Below are 9,683 nucleotides of genomic sequence, written 5' to 3' on the forward strand. Positions count from 1 at the left end.
TTTTCAATACAAACTGGCGCACCGCAGTCTCCCGCTGGGTAGAAGGGGAGACACTGAAAGTAGTTATCAGAGCGGCGAGTCTTGGTAAGACATTCTGTATTAGGAGGCAGCTGGAATGGGAACTGGGAGAAAAGGAAGTACAGCTTGCTGGGTTGCAGCGGCAGATGCACGAGCAGGACGATACAGCATTGACGGAGGCACACAGAGCAGTGGTAATTGCCTAGGATAGTCTTGACTGACACATACGAAAAGATTACAGTCAACGTCTTTGTAGAGAGGGACATAAGTCGAAGCGCATGCTGGCTTTGTTAGTTAAGAGGGAACACCCTCCACCAGCTATTTTTGCTCTACGGGCTCCTGATAGTGTGCTGGTTATGGGTCAGATAGCTATTACAAAACTCCTATGTGACCACCTCACCTGGACCTATACTACCCCGCGTAGGCAGGAGTGGATGGGTTCCTAGATCAGGTGATTTATCCCCCGGTTGATGGCCCAACCGGAGTGACTAGGAGAGGCCATAACATTGGAGGAATTGAGAGAGGTGAGGGGGAAATGCCCAGGCCCAGATGAACTTCCGGTTGAGTACTATCAGACACATTTTGTCACCCTGCTCCGGCACTTCTGGAAACCCTCTTGGAGGTACACAAGCTTGGCGAACTCCCGCCACATATGAGAGAAGCAGTTATACTCATGCTTCCAAAGCCGGGCAAAGACCCTGTGGAATCGGGGTCATACAGGCCACTCTCTATGCTGAATGTGGATGTAAAATTGCTCGCAAAGGTTTTATCCCTCCGGCTGGGGTGGGTTATAGAACACTTAGTGCGGGAGGATCAGTATGGTTTCGCACTGAAGAGGGGTACCCATATGAATCTGCTTCGACTTTCACATGTGATGCACAAGACCCAGGCATCCACCTTTGGGCCAACTTTGGTGGTATTGGACATAGAGAATGCTTTTGACACCCTTTCCTGGCCCTACTAATTGGAAGTTCTGCGTCGTTTGGGACTGGTGACCAGGTTTCTGTCTTGGGTCTAGTTGCTCTGTAGACTACCCACACCAAGAGTGGGGTTGGGAGCGGATGTGTCCAAGGTTTTTGGTGTAGGAAAGGGTACTCTGCAGGGCTGCCCATTGTCACTGTTCCTATTTGCATTGGAGCCACTGGCAATATATCTTAGGGACCAACTGCAAGATTGGAGCTTACCATTGGCCGATAATAATCATGCTGTGTCTGCTCTGGTGGATAGTGACGAGGCAGATCTCCCAGCAGTGGGATTGCCATGGGAAATACGTTACTTTAGGTATCTTGGTATCCAGATTACCCATGATCGCCATCTCCAATATTAACTCAATATGGGCAGGATACTGGACGGTATTACAAGCTCAGTCCGATTCTGGACCACACTTTCCCAGTCATTGATGGGCAGAGTGGCTTTGAGTAAAATGGTCTTTCTACCTCACTACCTCTATGTGATGCAGAACTCGTTTTGTTCCCTAGCATTGGCAATGTTTAGTTAGATAGATGAGTAATTAGGTGATCTGATATGGGCGGGCAAAAGTTACAGGGTTCGACTAGAGATACTGAAGCTGGATCTCGATGAGTGTCGGCTTGGAATCCCTGATTTAAAACTGTATTATACTTGCAGTCATGGGCGTCCGTAGGTAGGGGCAAGGAGGGGCACTTGCCCCCCCCCCCGGATCACCCGTCCTGCAATGTTCCCTAGCATTGGCAATGTTTAGTTAGATAGATGAGTAATTAGGTGATCTGATATGGGCGGGCAAAAGTTACAGGGTTCGACTAGAGATACTGAAGCTGGATCTCGATGAGTGTCGGCTTGGAATCCCTGATTTAAAACTGTATTATACTTGCAGTCATGGGCGTCAGCAGGTAGGGGCAAGGGGGGGCACTTGCCCCCCCCCCCTGGATCACCCGGCCTGCAATGTTTGGTGCCGTGCCGTGGTGGTGGTGGTGAGTCAGTGTGGCATTCATTTTCCATTTTAATTTCCATGATTGTTAGAAATGATGGACAGATGATCGGAACTTCGGAAGTCGGAAGTTTTAATTTTGTAAGCAGGCCTCTTCTTTGTATCATTTTAGGCCAACAGGCAGCAGCACCAAATCCCTATGACATCATGTCGGAGAGTGCTGCGCCTGCTGCACCACCTATCCTACGCTGCAAAGTACAGCGCCGGGCGCGCCTGCGCTTAAGGTCACACACTCAGCCCCCACCCACACAGTGGTGTTTCCAGGCCAGGGTCGTGACACCGTCAATATTAGGAGCAGGTCAGCCCGCCAAGCAGGAATTCGGGAAAACGGCTGCTGACCGTTCCGAGTAGCATTTTTCATCTAGAGAAGGTCTGCAAGTAAGACTCAGAGAATTTCCTGGAAGTAAAGACTTTGTGGCACAGTAAGTTTTTGATTCTGAGATCTATAGTACCACTAGAGACTTTGATTTCTGTGTGCAAGATATTTCGGGGTGGCGAACATAGGGCTTCTGAATGCTTTTAAAATCCCAGAGGTGCCAATTCGGAGAGGTTAGAACCGGGTAAGGTCGTTATTTGATGAAACTTTTTTGCACCGGATAAAAGGCGGGCTAAAGAGGGAAACGCTGATCTGAGGGAGCCAGTCAAACATTTGCAAGGGGTTTTCATAGTGAACATGTGAAATAACAAGAAATTGGGCAGATATTTTTTTACTGGTTTGGGTATAAAAGATTGAATGTGTTTTTATTGTCTCAGCTGGTATGGTACACTTTTGGATAGATAGTTTATGCGTGAGTATTGAACTAAAAAAAACATTTTGATGAAGTACAGCAGAACCTTTAACAGAATTTAGAAAAAGTCTGGGATATCACACATGCGCAATCGTGACTGAATACCTAAATGGTCTGTAGTGTTACACAAATGCATAATTTGCAGCTGTAGACTTACACTGTATGTAGTGTTACACATATGGGTAGTCATGTCTGAAGACCTATATGGTCTGTAGTGTTATACGTATGCGTAATCGCTGCTCTAGACATACAAAGTTGGTACGTAGTGTTACACGTATGGATGGATATTCGTGGCTTAAGACCTACATTGTCTGTGGTGTTACATATTTGTGTAATCGCGGCTTAAGACCTACATGGGCTGTAGTGTTGGACGCATGGGTAATCATAAATGAAGATTTACATGGTGTATATAGTGTCACACGTATACCTAACTGAGGCTGAAGCTGTTACACGTATGCGAAATCGTGGCTTACGACCTACATGATCTGTAGTGTTACAGCAGACAAGTAAACAGGTGGAAGACGTGGTTTTTGCCTCCCTGCCGGACTGCATCCATCTGAAATGTGTTTAATCTCATCAAAAATCAATGGTTTGTGTGTATTATCTGAAGGCGGTTTAGGGGTTCACGACCTTTCCAGGCATCAGCTTAGGTCCCACTGGTTCACTCACTGCCTTTGTTGGTTAATGGCGGGTTTGGGTCCGGGATGATTATGGTGCCTGCGTGGCAGGATGCATTCATTGCTTGCGCGTGGCGTCTGTGCTGGGACCAGCGCGTGGCACGGACACACGCACGATCCTATCTCCGGGGCTCTGCACAAAACACATCTCTCACCATGCGTGCACGAGGGAAGCCCCGGCCTCCTCGGATCCCAATGCCTTTCCTCCTGAGCGGCTGCAGCATTCTGAAATGATTCCTTATTATTTGGGAATAATCCGCCCTCCCCTGCCAGCGGGTCCAAACACGGGCCCTGTTTGAAGCCAGTGTTTAGAGGCTTTCAAGTCTGTGCCTCATCATAAGGCCTTCCCCGCTGTCGAGTTAAACTGTTGTCACATGCCGCCACATCGATCTGCCTCAAACTCATTTAGGCCACTGTCGAACCCTCAATGGGGCAGGTTTGGCTTTCTAACGGCTCCTTTCTGATTTGAACGAGCTATGAGTGCCACCCACACGTACATACATCACCCTCTCTGCTATTGTTGCTACAAAACTCTACTCAGACTGTCACCTGGCTGTTACTCCTTCAGCTCCTCTGTTTCTCTCCTTGTGTTCACACACTCCTCCAAACTCATCCATGGCCGCCCGGCAAGATTAGAGAGAGATTGAAGGTCCGGGCTTGCCTGCTCCCGAGCTTGAAGTTGAAGATGGACAGTAAGTCATAAAGATAGCATGTCCAGGTCCTTGTGGCAGCGGGCTATAAATAGCTGATTTTGCAACGAGGTGAGGTGACGTTTGAACCCCTTGGACTGCTCCGTAATGACGTTAACGTTTTGCCCCCCCCCCCGGAAAAAATTCTGCGGGCGCCCATGGCAGAGTTTGCTGTGGAGTGTGTTACTGTCAACTCGTTGTTTTTTTCATTGGACATGTGATTTGTAATTTTGGCCTTTGCAGAGTGACGGTTATAAAATGAATAACAGCACAATGGAACCAACATGCCCGGATTGTCCCATAACAGCCTGGCCTTTCAAACAGATTATTGTATTTCTCCTTCTTCATACATTCCTCCTAGTGATTCTCTTCGTCTCTTCACGGTACCAGAATATTGTGGCCGAATTATCGTCTGCAAACCAATTGTGCCCTAACAATTGTACACAAAAGTAGAGCTCCATTGAAGTTCAACACTGAAAATATATCTCCAGTGAAGTGCCATTTTCGTAAACGATACCTATGTCGGACAATATTTGTGTTCTAGATATTCTGAAGTCCAACCTTTTGTCTCTCTCCCTGTAGCTGTCATCATTCGTTGGTTTGTCCATTGCTATTCTCTCTCTTGCTGAAACACTTGTCAACCTTTACAGACTGACCTTGACAAAGCCATAACGTGCTTCGGTAGCTGATATTCACCCCTATTTGCTGCATCCTTTCTTTTAGAAAACGTTGTTTGACTTTTTTTCTAAGGTGTCTTTCAACTACTGTTCATCTATGGCAGGGGTCTCCAAACCGGTCCTGGAGGGCCGGATCCATGCCAGATTTTTAAAATTACTACATAAATCTCAATGGAGATATCCCAAAAATCTGGCATGGATCCGGCCCTCCAGGACCGGTTTGGGGACCCCTGAGGGGTGTGTTTCATTGTCTGCCTCTGCCTTCTTGCAGTTACCAGTAAATATCTGCAATCACCCTCCACTATTTTGTCAAAATCTGCTTCTCCGTTTTACGAGCTAATAACACACATTTTTTTCAACATCCTAATCCACTTGTATGCCATTGTTTTATGTTTTTTATTTCTTTTAAGTCTTATAAGTTCTTGAGTTATCAAAGGCCTCGTCACCTTCTGGTTATAGCTCATAAAAATTAGGTTCACAACTACTCTGAGTTTTCAAAAGAGGAGACAACCTTTTTGTACATGATTTCCACTCTGGCCTTGATAAGTCACTTCCACTAGTATGCTCTCTAGGGGGCATATTAGCAAGAACCTCGTTATAATTCACGCCGTTTAAGGTGCAGGAAACTGCCGCTAAAACGGCGATAACGGGCTTGCTAATATGCGTTATAGAATTGCAATAGAAGCACAGGTTAGATGTCCTGCACATCTAACCTGGGCTTCTATTGGAATTCTATAACGCATATTAGTAAACCCATTATCGCCGTTTAAGGTGCAGGAAACTGCCGCTAAAACAGCGATAATGGGCTTGCTAATATGCGTTATAGAATTCCAATAGAATCCCAGGTTAGATGTCCTGCACATGTAACCTGGGCTTCTATTGGAATTCTATAACGCATATTAACAAACCCATTATCGCCGTTTTAGCGGCAGGAAACTGCTGTGAAAACGTCGATAATTTTAACGAGCTTTTGCTAATATGCCCCCATGTTTTTTTGTTTTACTGGTACTCACAGTACATTTGTATTTACTATGTACTTATTGTTTAAGGTTATCCTATGCTGAAGTTATCTTCTTCCCTACCAGCTATATTAAAACAGGCTTTATTCTTGCAATATTCCACTTTGTTACCACTAGACCCAGCCGAAAGACCTTTTATATATCTGTTTGACTCACTTTCTCTCCAATGGCTAAAATGTAAATCTTTACATTATTTGTTGAATGAGTGTCGGTTCCCAGACTTCGTATAATATGACCACGGCCGGCACTTTTAAATGTTAGTGCACCAAATGCATATTGAATCCACCTCATGCCTCTTTAATCGACTACCAGACACTCCCTTACACTTTATCTTTTTCTTGCAGGTTCTTGCTTTCTCCATTTGTGATTGTTTTTCTGTCTTTCTCTTCCTCCTTTATACTGTTGTTTTCCCTCTCTTTCACTTGGTCAATGATGACTGATGTGGAAAAATAAGGTTCGGTCCCCAAAATGATTGTCGGTGAGCCCCACTGGCAAACAACGGCTCAAATTAAGCACTGTTCGTACCTCAAATTCAACCATGTTATTAAGACATTGTTCCACCACCTCCAGAAGGGCGTCAGAAAGGGACTTTCCCATTATGTATGGAAGTGACTGCTTGGCTGTCCACACTCTCTAAGACTCATATTTGTAGGAACACCCCTACTCTTGGTCAGGAGTGTTCTGGTTAGATAGACCAAATGCAAAATCTTTAGTTGGACCAGTCTGAATCCTAGTTTTATTGAAACTTTCCTTGGTGAGCTTTCTCCCTCTCCACCTCTTGGGAAATATGCCTGAGTCTGGTGGTTTAGTGGACTAATGTGTCCACTGTAGGGGCATGTGTTTTATCTCATGGTCACAGCTTCAAATCCCGTCAGGTCCACTCAGCCCTTCATCCTTCTGAGGTCGATAAGATGAATGAGTACCATTGTTGGGTAACAATAAACATCTGTTATTCAGTGCCAAAATCCCCTTCTGGGTGAACATTTGCTTTACAAATACATGTTATGTTATCCAACTCTTTATCCTACGGTTTCGCTCTTTTTAAATATGACTGACACTGCTTTCTGTGAGAGCGGTTTGAGTAAATTCCTATCCTCCAACGGGTCTGAATCCGCCAATGTTGTTTTCATCGGTACATGTGTGGAGAGAGTATGCCTTAGCTGTGAATTTCTGAATACCTTATTGTCAACCAGATCGTATCCACGTTGTAGCTGTTCCTAGGCGAGTATTCTATCCATCCCCACACATCCCCTAGTTTACTGATTCCCAATGGGTCCCAATGGTGGAATCCCACAAGCCTTCTTACGGCCATCAATGCGTCACTGTCCCATAGTGGTATTTCTCTTGTGATAGGGCTCCTCCATTTAGGATATTGAGTGGCCCTAATCCACAATTTCAGAGTTGTTTGAGTGTGTTTTGGCAAAGTTTCCCTACATTTCTTTCGGTGTAAGGGTGGTTAGATAGCCCCAAAGTTCCAATGCATGCCTATCCATTCTGATAGAGAGTTCATCTTGGGAGGGGGGGGGGGGGACTGAGGCAAAGGCCCAGTCATTAACCACAGTGAGCTAGGAGGCCCAGTAGTACTTCTGTATATATGAGAGAGATATGCTGCCCATGGAACTCCTATTTGGCCAGGGTCTTCGAAGGTGCTCCTCTGTCCCACAGGAGTGTCTGGACCTCTGTCTCTACCAATAGCGGCCGGTAATTGTAAGAAGGGGGACACACATATGCATACACCTCACTCACACCCATTCATTCAGATGCACACACATGCACACACCCCCTTTCACAACATTCATTAACAAATACACTTATATTCATACATGCATGCATGCACCAAACAAAAAAACACATAAAACTAACCTCAACAACAGCTCTTCGAAGAAGCCTCGGAGGTTTCTGGACGATTGGGACTGCCCCCTTCTCTCATTGGTTGACCTTAGGTCAGCCAATAAGAGAAGGCACTAGTCCAATGCCTCTGAGGTAACAGGAGGTTTGGGACTACTGCCTTCCCTCATTGGCTGACGTGAGGGAACGCCGCAGTCCCAACCTTGTCACAGAGGGGGTTGGGTCAGTTAGACTGCTGACCACACCCCACTCTGTGGCATTGTGCCACTGATTGACATTCTGCCCTGCGCACTTCAGGGCTTAAAACTGAAGCGCCCATGTCCAAGGCAATTGGTGACATTCCCCTTCCTCACGAGGAGTAGAGCCTCGAGGCATTCGTGCGTGGCGAGGTCACGCCCTCAGGGCTGGGAAATCCTCAGCCTGGCAAAATTCAGCTTAGGCGGCCAGGAGCCTGCGCTTCTAGCGCATGTCTAGCTCCTGGCTGCCTGACCTGAACCAGAAGAGTGTCTGTCAGGCTGACCTTTGTTCAGCCTGACATACACTCTTCTTGCCTGCAAAACGTCGGGGCATGGCCATACTTTTTTAAAGACATTCTAGTGGATACAATGCCGTCTCAAGGCTCTCTCAAGAGGTGCTGACTTCTCACACTGCACTCATAGGGATCAAGCCTGCTGTGGAGAATGATAAGATAGTTTGGACTTCGTAACTATACCGTCTTTGTCCTCTTTATTGAGTTGATAACTAATTTCCTGAACATGCTTTCCCTTTTAAGAGAAAGCTACTCACATTCCTACTTTAGCTTGCCACTCCCTCTTTCTTTTGTAATTCTCTTCATTTTTACTTCAACTGCCCTCCCTACTTCCGTAACGGTATCAACACTTCCTGGTGCTCATCTTGTTGACCTTTCCATTCTTTTTTCCGCTTTTCATTTCATCCTTCTCAGACCCTGGTTCCCTCAAGTGTTTTCTGCTCTTTCTCTTCCTCATCTCTCCTCGCCCCTGTGCCTCTAGTGGCACAGCTGCCCTTGTTGGTTGCAGTCAGAGCAGGAGCAGGGCATGAGTGCATGGGCACCCTGATGCCTGAGTACAACCAGTGGGTTTTCTGGCTATGTGAATCATACTAGAGGTTCTCAGGAGGGAAGTATGCAGCTCTAACATGAACTTCAACTGAGCTCTCAAGTCACCCTCATTTAGTCTCTGGCCTCATTTTTTAGGTCTCGCCTGACCCAGCACATGCGCTGATCTGGCGAGACATTTAGTGAGGGCTCAAAAAATGGTACTATGGCCAGTGCATGCGCGCGGGCGCGCGCTTAGTAGCAGAGGCACCTCGTCATGCTCATTAAGTGCCCGCGATCACTTTCACTTTCGCCCGCGATCACTTTCGCGGCGCCCCTTTGATGTTCTCGCTCAAAGAACATCAAAGAACATGTTGTTGTGTTAACGATTTTCTGCGCCCATTTGACTTACAACGTGCTTTCTCTTTCCTCAAACTCGATGTTTGTGTTCCTTTATTTTGAGATGCTTTAAGTATTATTGTCACACACACAACCGCACGCATAATCAGACACACAACACACACACACACACAACCACATGCACAATCCCACAACCACACACACAACCACACACACACCACACCACACCACCCAACCACACACAACTATACACACAACCACACACACACAAACACAACCACACACACAACCACACACACATAAACACACCCAACCACACACACAACCACTAGCACAGACACAACCGCACACACAGAACCACAAACACAACACACAACTATACACACAAACACAATCACACACACACAACCAACCACACACACACAGCCACATACACAACCACACCCAACCACACACAGACCCCAACCACACCCAACCACACACACAACCACACACACAACCACACACACATAAACACACCCAACCACACACATAAACACACCCAACCACACACACAACCACAAGCACAGACACAACCGCACACACAG

This window comes from Lissotriton vulgaris, chromosome 11 (assembly GCF_964263255.1).
Source record: "Lissotriton vulgaris chromosome 11, aLisVul1.2, whole genome shotgun sequence".
Lineage (NCBI taxonomy): Eukaryota > Metazoa > Chordata > Amphibia > Caudata > Salamandridae > Lissotriton > Lissotriton vulgaris.